This window comes from Rhinoderma darwinii, chromosome 12, assembly GCF_050947455.1.
Source record: "Rhinoderma darwinii isolate aRhiDar2 chromosome 12, aRhiDar2.hap1, whole genome shotgun sequence".
Lineage (NCBI taxonomy): Eukaryota > Metazoa > Chordata > Amphibia > Anura > Rhinodermatidae > Rhinoderma > Rhinoderma darwinii.
Genome location: NC_134698.1, coordinates 36,608,359 through 36,626,575, shown reverse-complemented (window position 1 = coordinate 36,626,575; position 18,217 = coordinate 36,608,359). Strand labels below are relative to the sequence as shown.

Genomic DNA, 18,217 nt, shown 5'->3' with positions numbered 1-18,217 from the left:
AAATGGGTCCGCAGATGGAAACTACAGTCATGTGCATGGGGACTCATTTAGGGGTTGTGCTCACAGACAAATATATGCTACTTATGGCTTCTTGAGGCTTCTAGTCAGGATGGGGTCGTCTGTGCATCCTCTTGCATGGTAGGACTTGAGGTGGGATGTCTAGTTTGGCTCCTCAGAAGATATCACAGAAAGGGTTTACTTGCCTCTTAAAAATACATTTTGTTTTATCAGAAACTAGGCAGACTAACATCTCTTTACTGGTCCAATACATCTATAGCATATACCAGGAATGTATTATCACACCTCTTTCTTGTTTTTTTTCTAGGTGTCTATTTGAAAGTGAAGAGAAGCAAGATATGGAATCCTCCAGTCAGCGGAAATAGAGGAATCAGAGGACTGGTAATTAATATTATTATTAATTATTGACCATTATCAGGCTAGTTTCTAGCTCTGGACTTTCAGAGGTGTGGTAATACCTTCTCGGTATATAAGGATATATGTCTAGTAGTACATATATTGGCTTTAGATATTTAAGGGCATTGAAAATTAATTTGTATTTTTCACATTTGACATTCCATAATACACATTCATCACTATCTCCATTTCCCCAGTGGGAAATTTTGGCTGTCATGTTGTCATAAGGGCTTTGTGTCTTTCATGGGGGCACTGTGTCTGGGATTAGAGACAGTGTAGACTGTTATAAAGTTATTGTGAATGGCATGGACAGGATTGAGCTAATTGTGGGCATTTGTGAGTGGTAAAAAGGGTTTTGAGTGCATTGTAGTCAATGTTCCCTCTAAGTCTTGGGAGCTCCTGAGCGGGACAGTTAGGGAGCAGGGCGAGTCTCCATCAATGGTGGGCGATCTGATGACCATAAGTAATACCCCCAGTAAACGCTAATATAGCGACTAAATAAGAGAATAAGAAAACGTATGTTAAATTCGTTTTACTAACTTTTTTAAATACTATAATATTACAAGTCCAGCAGAAAAATAGATCGTTATAAACATCAATTTAAGGCATCAATGAAAGAATCCCTCATTACATCACTGCCCCTATAGATAGCGCCACACATAACCCTGTAGATAGCACCACACAGACCGCCCCGTAGATAGCGACACATAGACCCTGCTGTAGATAGCATCACACAGACCCCTTGTAGATAGCGCCACACAGACCACCCTGTAGATAGCGCCACACAGACCCCCCAAGTAGATAGGGCTACACAGACCCCCCCCAGTAGGTAGCACCACACAGACCCCCCTGTAGATAGCGCCACACAGACCCCCCAGGTGGATAGCGCCACACAGACCCCAATGTAGATACTACACCATGTTGATACTGTATATACTGCATTCAAGAGGAAAAGATCAGCACTCCTTGTGGAATTTGGAAAATAAATCTTCTTTATTTATTTAGATAGCCAGAGGAAAGGCTGAACAGCTTAAAGTGGACACAATACATAAAACGTTCGTCCTCTCTTTTCCACAAGGAGTGCTGATCTTCTCCTCTTGAATGCTGTTCCTATAGTGTGGAGATCTCTGTCTTCTTCGTGCACCTGGGAGGATGAGCTGACATTTCTATTCATTTATTGATACTGTATATACTGCCACACAGCCCCCCTTGTATGTACTGCCACACAGAGCCCCTTGTATATACTGCCACACAGAGCCCCTTGTATATACTGCCACACAGAGCCCCTTGTATATACTGCCACACAACCCCCCTTGTATATACTGCCACTCAACCCCTCTTGTATATACTGCCACACAGACCCCCGTATATACTGCCACACAGACCCCTTTTATATACTGCCACACAGGCCCCCCTTCTATATACTGCCACACATCCCCCTTGCATATACTGCCACACAGCCCCCCTTGTATATACTGCCACACAGACCCCCTTCTATATACTGCCACACAGAGCCCCGTATATACTGCCACACAGACCCCTGTATATACTGACACACAGCCCCCCTTGTATATACTGCCACACACAGCCCCCCCTTGTAGATAGCCACACATAGCACCCCTTGTAGATAGCCACACACAGCCCCCCTTTTAAATAGTCACACACAGCCCCCCTTGCAGATAGCCACACAGCCCCCCTTGCAGATAGCCACACAGCCCCCCTTGTAGATAGCCACACACAGCCCCCCATGTAGATAGCCACACACAGCCCCAATTGTAGATAGCTACACACTGACCCACTTCTAGATAGCGCCCCCCCATTCCCTTGTAAAAAGCGCCGCACAGCCTCCCCCCTTCCCTTGTACTTAGTGCAAACAGAGCGGAGGGCGGTAGCCCACCGCTACAACTCTCTGCTCTACCTGAGACGACTCACCGTCAGGAGGAGGAGGAGAAAGTGGTCATGCGGTGAAGATCGGATCACTTTTGTCTGGGGTCGGTGACAGCGCAGGACTGGACCAGTTCAGTCACCTGACCTCATGTCAGGTGACTGGATTGGTCCACTCCCGGCACCAACCTCACTTGTCAGCGGACGGCCTGCATGCCATCTCTGATACTCTGGGCTATCTCCTCCCTCTCTCACCTTCCGGGAGTTGTCATTGGGTGGTCGCTCCGTGAAGGTGAGTGAGGGAGGAGATTGAGAAACTTCTGCCAGCCGCACTGACAGTGCGCAGGCTTTAAAGTTCAGTGAGCGGGGGGGGGCCGTGGAAGATGCGCGGCCGTGCAGCCGCGCACCTTATAGGGACCACTGAATGTAGTTGTCATTGGGGCATTATGACTGTTGTAGGGGAACAGCGGCTGCCATGGGGGTATAGTATTAGACTGCATAAAGGGCATTGATGCATGGATAAAGTACGTTATGGTCCCATGAGGTAAACGGTTGATTTTATTGGGACTTTTTTTTAACTGTCACAGGGCATTGTTGTTGCCATTTGGGCGTGGAGGACATTGTGCCATGGTTGTATTGCTGTTGGTCTAGTGGGCAATCAAGGCACTGTGGCTGGCATATAGGGCAATGTGGGTGGGCGAGAGACTGGACATTGTAGCTGTCATGGGGGCATTTTATCTGGTTTATAGAATATTGGTGATTTTATGGTAGGATTGTGTCTGTTACGTGGTCATTGGGGCTTTGTGGTTGATTAATTAATACTATGCCCTCATGAAACCCACAATGTCCTTTACTGCTAATTATCAGGCTCGCTTCTAGCTCTGGAGTTTCAGAGGTGTGGTAATACCTTCCTGGTATATAAAGATTTATGTCTAGTAATACATATATTAGCTATAGATATTTAATGAGGCTCTGTCACCAGATTATAAGTGCCCTATCTCCTACATAATCTAATCGGCGCTGTAATGTAGATAACAACATTGGAGCAAGTTATGAACAATTTTAGATTTATGCTAATTAGTTTCTTAATAGACAACTGGGCGTTTTTTTACTGTTTACCAACTGGGTGATGTAAAGAGAAGTGTATGACGCCGATCAATGAGCGTCATACACTTCTCATCGTTCCAGCCCAGCTGGTTTCACTGCACACACAGCGGGATCTCGCTGTGAATGACAGCACAGCGTGATAACGCGAGATCACGCTGTGCTGTCACTTACTCACACATACAAAAGTGTCTTGAGAGTAAATAGACATTTCCTCCAGCCAGGATGCAATGTCTATTCACACTCCCGACACTTCGGCAAAGTTTTTGTGGGTCTTACTCACACAGCACAGTGTGATCTCGCGATATCACTTGTGCTGTAATTTAAGTCCCACAGAAACGTTACCGAAGTGTCGGGAGTGTGAACAGACATTGCAACCTGGCTGGAGGCAATGTCTATTCACTCTCAAGACACTTCGGTAAAGTTAATGTGTGAGTATGAGACAGCACAGCGTGATCTCGCGAGATCAGGCTGTGCTGCCATTCACAGCGAGATGCTGCTGACAAAAATGTGAGGGCCGATGCCTTGTCCAGGTCGTTCGAGACTGAGGACGCCATGGAGTTGTCTGCAAAACAGCATCCATCCTGCATTGTCTATGTCAACCCCTTGCAAGTTAGAGACATTCCTCCGGGGTAGAACTTTTGTATGCCTAGCGTACAGAAGAAGAATTATTCGCTGGGGACACAGCTCCAAACTGGCAGGTCAAACCCGAGACTTGATTGCCTGCCATTTTTGGTGGCCCACGCTGCCCAAAGACATCATGGACTTTGTCTCGTCCTGCACGGTGTGCACGGCTAGCAAGGTTGCTCACGCCAAGCCTGCAGGCCTGCTCCAGCCGCTGCCGGTGCCCAATGCCTCCTGTCAGCATATAGCAATGGACTTTGTCACAGATCTGCCACCCTCTGCTGGATGCAGTACGGTCTGGGTGGTAGTGGACCAATTTTCAAAAATGGCTCATTTTGTTCTGCTGACTGGCCTACCTTCATCTTCTCGACTGGCCAACCTCTTCAGCCAACACATCTTCCGCCTGCATGGCTTACCTCTGCATATTGTGTCTGATCGGAGGGTTCAGTTTACCTCAAAGTTCTGGAGAGCCCTCTGTAAACTCCTTGATGTGAAGTTGGACTTTTCCTCTGCCTACCATCCCCAGTCCTATGGTCAAGTCGAGAGGATCAATCAAATCATGGAAAACTATCTACGACACTTCATCTCCAGGCAGCAAGATGACTGGGTGCAACTTCTTTCTTGGGCCGAGTTCTCCTATAATAACCACACAAGTGAGCCCACTGCTGCCACTCCATTCTTCATTGTTTACGGCCAACACCCACAAATTCCTCTCCCGATGCCAGCTAAGTCCCAGGTGCCCGCAGCTGACTATGCATTCAGGGACTTCCTGCAGATCTGGCAGCAAACCCCATCCTCTATTCTGCTGGCGGTCGACCGCATGAAACGAAAGGCAGACAAAAAGAGAAGAGAGTCTCCTCAGTTTCTTCCGGGTGCCAATGCCTTGCTGTACTTTAGGCATATCCGGCTGATTGTGCCATCATACAAGTTTGCTCCCAGGTTCCTTGGACCCTTCGAGATACTACAGCAGATCAACCCTGTCTCCTACAAGCTTCGGCTGCCTCCCACCCTCAAGATCCCCAACTTCTTTCATGTCTCCCACCTGAAGCCTGTGGTCCTGAACCAAGACTACACCAAGACTCCTAGTCCTAAAGTTGCCCCCAGCGGTTCATCAGATTCATTCGAGGTTAAGGAGATCTTGGACACCAAAAAGGTGGGAAGGAAGAACTTTTTATTTGGTGGATTAGAAGGGGTTTCGTCCAGAAGAGAGGTCCTGGGAGCCAGAGGAGAACCTCAATTCTACTACCCTTGTGAAGAAGTTTCTCTCTCGCTCTGGGCCCAAGAAGAGGGGGCGTAGGAGGGGGGATACTGTAACGTCCATGGCCGCGGACCGTCCGGATTACTAACCCCCCAACGGCCACAGCCATGGATCTGTGAGCGTGGCCTGCATATACTCCTCAGGGGACCCCAGCGCTCATTTCTGCTTCGTTCTACTGTATCCTGTAGGGTGCGCGTGCACGCACGTGCCTCGCCTACAGTGCCTGAGCGTTGTTGTGTTTACCCGTGTTAGTCCTGCAAATGGTCCCTTAGTGTTTTCCAGTTCCCAGTGTTCCCGTTCCTGCTGCCTGTATCCTTTATCCCGTGCTAGCTTGTTCCTGTACCTTAGAGAGTCGGAGTTGTGTTGTGCCACCAATCACGTCTGCTGTGTTACACCACGCCTGGTGTCTGCTGCCAAGGTCCCATCCGAGCCTAACCATCGCTACTGTCTGAACTACCACAGGTACCCTTACTCGGACTACAGACTTGACTTGGTACACTGTGTGGCCAGCTGTTATCCCGCTTCGGCGGTACGGCCCAGTGGGTCCACATACCCACAGATCGTGACACGCAGTATACATAGTTGCCAACATTTGAAAGTTTTTTTCCAGGGACACTTAGAGTGTGGCGTCTTTGGCGGGTGTGTCTTTGTTGGCGTGGTTTATCTGGTGGGTGTGAGGAGTGGGCGTGGTTTCCCCCCCAGAATCTCTGCATACAAATAAACGAAAAAAAAATCTGCACTAGCTTGGCTGACAACTATTATGGTGGCCAGTGTTTTTCTGGTTATTTGGTTGTTTACAGGCAAGTGAAGTCTCTCACTTTATCACGAGGGCTAGGCGATATGTGATGACCACTACAGACAGCGTAAAAACCAGCGTAGATAGTGCCACACTCAGTGCCTCTTGTAGATTGTGCACCACACTGCCCCCAGTAGATATTGCTACACACTACTCCCTGTATATATTGACATGCACTGCTTCCTGTAGATAATGCCGCAGTGCCCCCTGTATATAGTTCCACATGGCCCCCCTATAGATAGTTCCACATGGCCCCCCTATATAGTGCCACATGGCCCCCTGTAGATAGTGCCACATTGCTCCCCAGTAGATAGTGCCAGAGTTCTCTCTGTAGATAGTGCCACACGGCCCCCTGTAGATAGAGCCATACAGCACCCCTGTATATGATGCCACAGCCCCCCTGTAGATGATGCCACACAGCCTAAGAGGGGAATCCCTGGCCAGATCATTGCCGAAGCTCTGGTTCGGGATTACTCTCCTAGAGGAGCACCTGATGTCACTGCATATATATGGACAGTGACACCAAGGGCTCCTCCAGTAGCGGAATCCCCGGCCAGAGCATCGGCAACTAGGAGGAGCCCCTGACTTCACTGTCCATATATGGACAGTCACGTCGTCAGGGGCTCCCTCTATGAGCGCAATCCCTGGCCAGAATGTCAGCAACACTCTTGCCGGGGATTCCGCTTCAGGAGGAGTGAATGGCAGAGCAGGAAGCGGATAGATAATCCTGAGGACGCAGATACAATTGAATGTGGCAGTTGCCGGGACCTGCCCCAGCACAGTCATTTTCCAGGACTATCTCTGTAAATTCGGGACAGCCCAGGCAAATTTGGGACTGTTGGCAGCTATAAGTGTATCTTTATACTGACAGACTCCTATAAAATGTAGCCAACACACTTGTTCTATGAAGCGGGCTCAGCTCGTGAGTCCGCTCCATACACCCCCACCCAACCTGTGCCGTATATATATGGCGTATGTTGTTAAGGGGTTAATGACGCATGCCACTGTATGGTATACATTGGTATATATCGAGCTTCACATTAAAAACGTATGTCAAGTGTAAAGTGTTAAAGCCGAATGTAAACCAAATGCAATATGTGCAGAGCCTTAGCGTACATTTACATACATTTTTTTGTGTGTTTTCTACAACAATGGCAGTTATACCGCCAATAAAAACATTGCAGCACAAACCATGAGGAAGGCTGCAAAAAAAGGAGTTATGTAAATGTATCCTTAAAGAGTTTTTCCAGTTTGATTTTTTTTTTAATAGCATAAGAAACCATACAGTTTCCTAATTAAAGTTTTTTTTTTTGGAGATTCTGAAAATTGATGACCTATCCTCAGGGAGGACTGTGTAAGGCCATATTCACATCAACAGGTGTCAAATCCATCGGTTTTCCATGGCAGATTTACACCGTGCTGTATCCGTTTTCACAGATTCCTCATAGACCTGAGTCTATTGAGGGATTCTGAAAAACAGGCAAGAATAGGACATGTCCTATTTTTTCACGGGCTGTTCACGCTGTCCGCTTAAAAAACGGATTTGTGAATAGTCCCATAGACATGCATTGATTTTAAAGCAGCCGTGTGACGTCCATTAAACAAAAATGTCTGTCACAAGGCAGGTTATCCCTGTTGTGTGAATAAGCCCTTACACTGTAAACCGACACTACAAGTGAGTCGGCATTTGACAGTATCGAGCACCGCAGCCCCTTCAAATAGAGCAGATCGGCAGGGGTACTGAGCACCGGACTCTCATCAATTACATATTGATGATAGGCCATCAATTTTCTCTCTCCGGAAAACTCCGCTAGGCTGCATGCTCACTTTGCGTATTACTTGTGGCAAATCCGCAGCGTAATACAATACCAGCAAAGTAAATGACTTTGTCAAAATCTGATCTACACGTTTCAGAAAATTTCTGCACTTTATTTTTGCTATATTGACGCAATTACCCCCCCCCCCACGTAGCGGAATTGCAGACGGAATATATGCAGCAGAAGGCAGTAGCATCAAAGTGGATCTCATCCACGCTGCATAAAAATTCCGAGCAAAAATTGACCTGTGGTGCGTATTTTTCGGACCGCAGCATGTCAATTCCTGCTCTGGAAAGTGGACTGAATTGCTGCGTTTTTCAGAGAAGATGTCACCATCTCCCAGTATTGTGAAAATGCAGAAAAATAAGCAACATTTTCTGCAGTCAAAAACGCTGGACATAGTGTGCTTTTGCTGCTGTGGAATGTCTGCTACTTTCAACGAAATTGCTGCAGAAATTCTCTGCAGCAATTCCGTTACTTGTGGACAAGCCCAAATCCTGAAGGATTGAGATTTTTTCAGCTTGGCAAAATATGCTGTGTGCACATACCCTAAGGCAGGGGTCTCAAGCACGCTGCCGTCGGACCGCATGCGGCCCCTGGGGCTGTCATCTGTGTCCCGCGGGACACAGAGCCGCTAGTACAGACTCTGCTCCGGGACTCTGGAATTCCCTGACATCGCTGTCCACAAACGAACAGCGATGTCTGGGGCTTCCCCAGAGCTGGAGTACCGTTCAGAGCACTACTATAGGCTCTGCTCCGGGACTCTGTGGAATTCCCTGACATCGCTGTCCATATGTGAACCGTGTGTCAGGGTCTTCCCCAGAGCGGAGTCGCGGGCAGAACGCTAGTATCGGCTCTGCTCCGGGACTCTGTGGAATTCACTGACATCGGTGTCCATGTTTGGACACATGATGTCTGGGCCTTCCCCAGAGCTGAGTCCCGGGCAGAGCGCTAGTATAGTCTCTGCTCCGGGACTTTGTGGAATCTTCTGACATCGCTGTCTACATATGGATAGCGATGTCTGGGGCTTCCCAATAGCTGGAGTCCCGGGCAGAGCGCTAGTATAGTCTCTGCTCTGGGACTCTGGGGAAGCCTCTGACATCGCTGTCCATATGTGATGTCAAGGGCTTCTCCAGAGTGGAGTCCCAGTGATGTCAGGAGCACAGCTGGAGTCCCAGGAAGAGCCTACTAGCGCTCTGCCCAGGACTCCAGCTCTGGGGTTTCCCCTGACATCCATGTCCATATATGGACAGTGATGTCAGGAGCAGAGCTGGAATCCCAGGCAGAGTGCAAGAAGCGGCTCTGCTCCGGGACTCCAGCTCTGGGCAAGCCCCTGACATCACTGTCCATATATGGACACTGATGTTAATGGCTTCCCCAGAGTTCCGGCTCAGAGCCTATACTAGTGATATGCTCCGGGACTCTGGCTCTGGGGTTACCTCTGATATCACATTCCGGTCTAGGAGAATCCCTTGATGTCACTGTGTATGGACAGTGACATCAGGGGCTCCAACAGTAGAGGAATCCCCATCCAAAGCGTCGGCAACGCTCTGGCGGCGGATTCCACTTCTATCTACTTGGGGTGTGTGTGGCATTATTTGCAGAGGACACTGTGGCAGCATCTTGCGGAGGGCACTGTGGCAGCATCTGCGGAGGGCACTGTGGCAGCATCTGCGGAGGGCACTGTGGCAGCATCTGCGGAGGGCACTGTGGCAGCATCTGCGGAGGGCACTGTGGCAGCATCTGCGGAGGGCACTGTGGCAGCATCTACAGAGGACACTGTGGCATTATCTATGGGTGTGTTGCATTATCTACAGAGGGCACTGTGGCAATATCTACACAGGGCACTGGCATTATCTACAGAGGGCACTGTGGCATTATCTGCAGAGGGCGCTGTGGCAGCATCTACAGAGGACTCTGTTGCAGCATCTACAGAGGGCACTGTGGCAGCATCCACAGAGGGCAATGTGGCAGCATCCACAGAGGGCACTGTGGCACTATCTAAAAAGGGGCTGCCCAATCTTGACATGTGTGTCTGCCAAACGCTGCTAACTGAGCCGCCGGACTGCATTTAGCAACACTTAGGGTATGTTCGCACACAGTGTTTTCAGGCGTATTTCGGGGCGTTTACGCCTTGAAAAACGCCTGAAAAAACGGAACCTGAACGCCTACAAACATCTGCCCATTGAAATCAATGGGAAAAACAGCATTTAGTTCATACGGGCGTCTTTATACGCCTCTGTTTCAAAAAACGGAGCGTAAAAAGATGCTCCATAATAAGAAGTAGCATGTCACTTCTTGAGGCATTTTTTTGAGCTGTTTTTCCATTGAACACTATGAAAAACGCCTCAAAAAACACCTCAAAAAACACCTCAAAAGAAGCCTCAAAAGAAGCTCTAAATTTCATTTTCAGCTTCAAAAACGCCTGAAAATCAGAGGCTGTTTTTTCTGAAATCAGCCCCGTATTTTCAGACGTTTTTTGTTAAGCGTGTGAACATACCCTTAAACTGGAAAACTTGATTGTTGAAATAAGCACAAGGAGAAATCTCTCAAATTTTAAACCTAGCGGTATTATTATAGTAATGTAGTATTAGTATTATAGTAATATAGTGTTATAGTAGTTCAAATAACTAATTGATTAACAATAATTTTGTATTGTATCAAATTTGAAAGTAATGCGGCCCGTCAACTTCCCCTTTTTTCTATATGTGGCCCACTTACCCGGCCGAGTTTGAGACCCCTGCCCTAAGGGTATATTCACATGTAGTGGTTGAGGTGAAATGAAAAAATTAATCAAAAACACATTTGAAAAACTGCATGCATTTTTTCCACAATTTGGTGTTTTTTTTTATGTGGTTGCATTTAAAAATGCAACTGCATCCAAAAACCAAAAACGCACCAAATTGCGGTAAAAACGCATGCCGTTTTTCATATGTATCTTTAAGGTCATGCTGACACTGTTTATTTTTAGTTGTATTTTGGAGTGTAAAATGCTTGTACACGCTCCAAAATTCATTTGGATTACGCTTTCAAACTGTTTCCCATTGATTTCAAGGGAAATACGCTGTGTTGTTCATTTGAGGGGTATTTTTACAGATTTTTTTTACGGAATCAATAGCGTAGTCGACTCATCCCAAGTGACTGCTGCAGCGGTCACATGGACTGCAGCGTCATCCCAGGAGGCCCGGTTGTATTAGGGAGAGGGACGCGTCACTATGAGAACGGGATAATTATGAACTTTTTTTTTCTTGCTATTAGTATTTCCGCAGCAAAGATTCCGCCTGAAGAACAGCACCACAATTTGGTGCGTTTTTTTGTGGCGGAATTCTCTGCGTTTCCCAAGACGGATATGCTCTGTACTTTTACGCAGCATATCCCCCCTGTGTTCACTTACCCTATAAGTTACATGCCATTCAGGAGGGGGGCCTCGCAGCAATTCATCAATAATGGGGAGGCCAATGTAGTTATTATTGTGATACCTCCGTAAATTGGGAAACCGCCACTTATCTTCTATCAGTCACATTATCTCACCCATCCTGTATGATGAAGACACTAACATAACATTAAAATGTGGATATTGGGCGAATCTTTATTTTCACAATTAACTTTTTTAGCTTATAAATTGCATAGAAAAATGCTACTGAGCAAATAATTGTATCCTGGGATTTCACACATAAGATCATGGAGAAACATAAGAGACACTGTTTGTGCAGAGACAGGATACTGCAGGCGTAATATTACATATAGCAGGAACACGTGTGGTATTAAATGCTTGTTTTACCTCAGTTATAACCTTTCCTTATAAAGTCAATAGGGAAAAATACCACAGAAATTATGACTTAAAAAGTGCGGCAGTTTCCAAGAAACCAAATCAGGCTACAAATCTATAATATCACTATTTTTCTGTTTGAGATAGAATAAATAATTTCCTTTCCACACACATATAAAAACTTGTTGCTTTATTAAAACAAACACAAAAAGCGTCATTGGTTTGATCTGAGCCTACCCTCATAGTTTACCGAGTGGTACAAACCAGTTGGCAGCATCTGATTGGACGGTTTGAATGATCCCTTCCTCAGAGTTACGCTGCACCAGCCATCTCCATAGAACCTCAGATGTCAGTTGGTGTCGGTTGAGCGGATAATAGACGGCGAGAGACACGAGGTCTGTGTAAGAGACGACGTTTATATGTAACTGACCGCAAATATGGCAGATAAGAGCTTTTATAAAGAGAGATCTAGTGATGAAATCCATCAAAGCTGGATAGAACTGGAGGAAAGTCTCTCAGCTTATGTGGAAGCAGTAAATGACTCTACCATTTGTAGAGTTTACACAAGGACATTCCCAAGAAACTTTCCTCATCCTCTGTTCTAATATTATACAATACTCTTAAAATTAACAGACCTGACATTATAGCTGGTTAATGATTGTTACTTCACAGCATGGCCGCACCTTTCATGAGGCAAGAGGAGTCCTGCACTTAGGGGCATAACTAGAAAAGACTGGGCCCCATAGCAAACTTTTGAATGTGTCCCCCTTCCTCGAAGTGCCACACACAGCTCCCCTTGTAGATAGTGCCCCACTGTAGATTGTGCCATACAGCCCCCCCTGTAGATTGTGCCATAAAGCCCCCCTGTAGATTGTGTCATACAGCCCCCTGTAGATAGTGCCATACTGCCCCCTGTAGATTGTGCCATACAGCCCCCCTGTAGATTGTGCCATACAGCCCCCCTGTAGATTGTGCCATACAGCCCCCTGTAGATTGTGCCACACAGCCCCCCTGTAGATTGTGCCACACAGCCCCCCTGTAGATTGTGCCACACAGCCCCCCTGTAGATTGTGCCATACAGCCCCCCTGTAGATTGTGCCACACAGCCCCCCTGTAGATTGTGCCACACAGCCCCCCTGTAGATTGTGCCACACAGCCCCCCTGTAGATTGTGCCATACAGCCCCCCTGTAGATTGTGCCATACAGCCCCCCCCGTAGATTGTGCCATACAGCCCCCCTGTAGATTGTGCCATACAGCCCCCCTGTAGATTGTGCCATACAGCCCCCCTGTAGATTGTGCCATACAGCCCCCCTGTAGATTGTGCCATACAGCCCCCTGTAGATTGTGCCATACAGCCCCCCTGTAGATTGTGCCATACAGCTCCCCTGTAGATTGTGCCATACAGCCCCCCTGTAGATTATGCCATACAGCCCCCCTGTAGATTGTGCCATACAGCCCCCCTGTAGATTGTGCCATACAGCCCCCTGTAGATTGTGCCATACAGCCCCCCTGTAGATTGTGCCATACCGCCCCCCCTGTAGATTGTGCCATACAGCACCCCCTGTAGATTGTGTCATACAGCACCCCCTGTAGATTGTGCCATACAGAACCCCCCTGTAGATAGCGCCATACGGCCCCCTGTAGATAGCACCTACCTCCCCCTTGAATATTGCGCCCCCCAAACAAATAAAACAAAAAAATTATATTCACCTAGGTGCTTCTCCAAAGCATCCTCAATGCCGACGGGATCCATGCTTAGGCTGGCGTGATCCAGGGACTTCGTCACGCCGGCCTGCGCAGGGATCCAGTCCCTGCGCCTGATAGGTTGCAGGCCGAATGTGGCCTGTTGGCCATAGCTTAGTAAATGGTAGAGCTGGGCGATATCTCCATGCTCTGCCATAGTACATTCCTCCCAAGTTTCAAGTATCTCAAAAAGCAACAACCACAGTATCATGCTTCCATAGTGCCTCCCACACTGCATAATAGCAAATAGCTGCCCCCACACAGTATAATGCCCCATAGCTGCCACCATACAATATAATGCCCCCATAACTGCCACCATACAGTATAATACCCCCATAGCTGCCACCATACAGTATACTGAGCCATAGATCCACCGATATTGTATGAAGCCAACACAGATGCCCCATACAGTATAATGCCCACACAGATTCTCCCATGCAGTATAATGCCTATACAGATGCCCCCATGCAGCATAATGCCCAAACAAATTACCCCATACAGCATAATGCCCCATAGCTGCAACCATGGAGTATAATGCCCCCATAGCTGCCACATACAGTATAATGCCTCCATAGCTGTCCCCCATACAGCTTAATGCCCCCATAGCTGCCCCCATACAGCATAATGCCACCATAGCGGCCCCATACAGCATAATGGCTCCATAGCTGCCCCCATAATGCTCCCTAGCTGCCCTTAGTAGCACCACATTGTCCCCTATAGATAGTACCCCTTTATAGTGCCACAGTGTCCATGCAGATAGCGCCACACCTCACTCCCCTGTAGATTGCGCCATTGGGACTCCCTCTAGGAGCGGAATCCCCTGCCCGAGCAGAGGCCAGGTATTCCGCTCCTAGAGGGAAGCCCTGAGGTCCCTATCCATACAATAAAAAAAAATTATGGGATGGTTACGCCATTTTGAGATGGTTTGTTCTGTTAACCCTTAATACCTAACTGATTTATTCTCCGTGTATGACCTTTTTTTTATCAGGTTTTTTCCATATATTTTTTTTGATACCATGTATGGTTAATATTTATCTTGTAATAAAGATTTTTATATTTTTTACAACATTTGGGAGTAAAATATATTTCTTTGGGTGCTATGTTCCCTGTGCTTTTTTGCTTTTAGATTGTCTACTTGTATTTTGGGGAACCCCAGTTTTATTTGGTTTGTTGAGGTTCTATGTAGGTTTATATCATGATCCAAAGCACACCACATCCACTGTAAAACATGGTGGAGGCAGTGTAATGGCATGGGCATGCATGGCTGCCAAAGGTACTGGGTCACTGCTGTTTATTGATGATGTGACTGAAGACAGAAGCAGCCGGATGAATTCTAAAGTGTTCAGGGATATACTTTCTGCTCAGATTCAACCAAATGCAGCAAGGTTGACTGGACGTCGCTTCACAGTACAGATGGACAATGACCCAAAACATACTGCGAAAGCAACCTAGGAGTTTTTTAAGGCAGAGAAGTGGAATATCCTGCAATGGCCAATTCAATCACCAGATCTCAACCCGATCGACAATGCTTTTCACTTGCTTAAGACAAAACTTAAGGCAGAAAGACCTACAAACAAGCAACAACTGAAGACAGCTGCAGTAAAGGCCTAGCAAAGCATCACAAAGGAGGAAATCCAGCGTTTAGTGATGTACATGGGTTCCAGACTCCAGGCAGTCATTGCCTGCGAACGATTCTCTAATGAAATTTTTTTTCATTTTATTTATGGTAATGTTAATTTGTTCAATTACTTTTGAGCCCCTGAAATGAGGAGGCTGTGTAGAAAAATGGTTGCATTTCTTAAACGTTTCACAGGATATTTTTGTTCAACCCCTTGAATTAAACCTTAACCCCTTAAGGACGCAGCCTAGTTTGGGCCTTAAGGCTCAGAGCCCATTTTTCAAATCTGACATATTTCACTTTATGTAGTAATAACGTCGAAATGCTTAAACCTATCCAAGTGATTCTGAGATTGTTTTTTCGTGACACATTGGGCTTCATGTTCGTTTTAAAATTTGGTAGATATATTCAGTGTTTATTGATGAACAGACGGTTATACCACCCAAAATAGTTACTAGTTCACATTTCCCATATGTCTACTTTAGATTGGCATAGTTTTTTGAACATTCTTTTATTTTTGTTGGACGTTACAAGGCTTAGAACATAAACAGCAATTTCTCATATTTTTAAGAAAATTTCAAAAGCCTTTTTTTTAAGGTACCTCTTCAGTTCTGAAGTGGCTTTGAGGGGCCTATGTAGAAACCCTGAAGTTTTTTAACCCTTCAGGTATTTCACAGGAATTAAAGCAAAGTGGAGGTGAAATTTACAAATTTCATTTTTCTTGCTGAATTTCAATTTTATTTTAAAAAAATCTGTAACACAGAAGGTTTTACCAGAGAAACGCTACTAAATATGTATTGTCCAGATTCTGCAGTTTTTAGAAATGTCCCACATGTGGCTCTACTGCGCTCATGGAATAAAACACAAGCCCCAGAAGCAAAGAAGCACCTAGTGCATTTTGAGACCTCTTTTTTATTAGAATATATTTTAGGCAGCATGCCAGGTTTGAAAAGGTGTTGAGGTGCCAAAACAGTAGGAATCCCCCAATAGTGACCCCACTTTGGAAACTACACCTCTCAAGGAATTCAAATATGGTTGTTGTTACTATTTTGACCGCACAGTTTTTTCACAGCACCTATTTGAATTGGGCTGTGAACTGAAAAAAATGTCATTTTTTTCCAATAAGATGTCATTTTTTATCAAAATTTCTTAGTTTCACAGGGAACAAAATACCCAATTTTGTTGCCCAATTTCTCCTGAGTGCATCAATACCCCATTTGTGGCGATAAACTGCCGTTTGGGCCCATGGGAGGCCTCAGAAGGAAAGAACCACCATTTGGCCTACTGGGGATTTTCTGGTGCAAAGTCATGTATGCAGAAGCCCCTGAGGTACCAGTACAGTTGAAACCCGCAAGAAGTGACCCCGTTTTAAAAACTACACCCTTAAGGCATTCATCTAGAGGTGTAGTGAGCATTTTGACTGGAGACATACACCCCATAAACTGTAATGTGGTTTCTCCCGGGTATGGCAATACCCTACATGTGGCTGTTATCAGCTGCCTGGGCACACAGCAGGGCCCAGAGGGGAAAGATGAGGGGGGATAAGCTGTGCGGAGTACATCAGGGTAAGTAAAATTGGGGTAAATTATAAACCAAGGGATGTATGATACATTTTAAAACACTCTTTCATACAGAGCTCTGTTTTTTTGGGACACGTGTCACATTGATATATTGTGTCCTCCCTTATCCCCCTCTTATAGCAGACTCTGCACCTCTTTTGACTTTTTCCCTTCTTGCCAGTTTGGGGAACTTCTCCTGGAAAGTGTTGCCCTTGTACGATGCGTGTGGCCCCGCTTCCAGAAGTACTGGGTGCCCCCCCCTTCTTGGTCCCTAAAGATTAGGTTCTTGATAATCACCTCTTGAAATTCCAGGAAAGTTCCCCTCTGGCCTGCACATCGACGTAGCACGTACACATTGTACAAAGCCATCGGTATGATGTGCACGGCCAGCTTCTTATACCACACCGCATGGCGCTGTAGGGCTTCAGGACTTGATCTGACAAGTCCACCCCTCCCATGTACCTATTGTAGTCCAGGATGCAGTCTGGTTTGGGGGTCTCTGTACTGGTACTTCGTACTGGTACATGGGTACTGGTGTGGCCATGTATTGTTGTCAATACAAGGACATCTCTCTTGTCCTTGTATTTGACACACAATATGTTGCTGCTGGATTGTGCCCTGCTCTCACCCCTTCTTGTTTGCCCAAGCAGAGTCTTAGGGAGGCCTCTCAGATTTCTTCTAGCAGTGCCGCATGCCGCAGGACTTCTGGAAGCGAGGCAGTTGAAGAGTGGGACGCTGGTATAAAAATTATCCAGGTAGAGGTTGTGACCCTGGTCCCGCAGTGGGTGCACCAAATCCCACACAATTTTTGCATTAACTCCCAGTAAGGGGGGGCATTCTGGGGGTTGAAAACTGGTGTCCTTCCCTTCATATATCCTAAACCTGTAGGTATACCCTGATACACTCTCGCACAGCTTATACATCTTCACGCCATACCTTGCCCTCTTACCCGGCAGGTACTCATGGAATTGAACCCTCCCTTTAGAATGTACCAAGGACTCATCAATAGAAATACACTTCTCGGGGGTGTATGCTTGGGAAAACCGGGCACTGAAAAGGTCTGATAGGGGTCTCCGTTTATACAAACGGTCAAAACTGGGGTCATCTCGGGGTGGGCACGGCTCATTATCAGTATAATGTAAGAAGTGAAGTATTGCCTAATTTATTTATTTTTTTAGGTTACAGTTCAGTTCTGAAGTTGCTTTGAGGGGCCTATATATTAGAAACCCCTATCAAACACCCCATTTTAGAAACTAGACCCCTCAAAGTATTCACAACAGCATTTAGAAAGTTTATGAACCCTTTAGGTGTTTCACAGAAATTTAGATCAAAGTAGAGGTGAAATTTACTTTTTTTTGTCAGAAAATCCTCTTTATACCATTTTTTTTATAACACAAAAAGTTTTATCAGAGAAACGCAACTTAATACGTGTTGCCCAGATTCTTCAGTTTTGAGAAATATCCCACATGTGGCCCTAGTGCAGTAATGGACTGAAGCACCGGCCTCAGAAGCAAAGGCGCACCTAGTGGATTTTGAGGCCTCCTTTTTATTAGGCACCATGTCCGGTTTGAAGAGGTCTTGTGGTGCCAAAACAGTGGAAACCCCCCCCAAAAGTGACCCCATTTCGGAA

The 18,217-nt window shown here is 46.3% G+C and overlaps 1 long non-coding RNA gene across 1 annotated transcript in view; it reads left to right on the top strand.

Annotated features, from left to right (window-relative positions):
- Positions 1 to 324: 324 nt before the first annotated feature.
- Positions 325 to 18,217, top strand: part of LOC142665230 (uncharacterized) — an 81,571-nt gene continuing 63,678 nt past the window's right edge. Inside the window, exon 1 of the long non-coding RNA XR_012851447.1 lies at positions 325 to 399. This is a non-coding gene — a long non-coding RNA (uncharacterized LOC142665230). The remainder of the gene's footprint in view (positions 400 to 18,217) is intronic.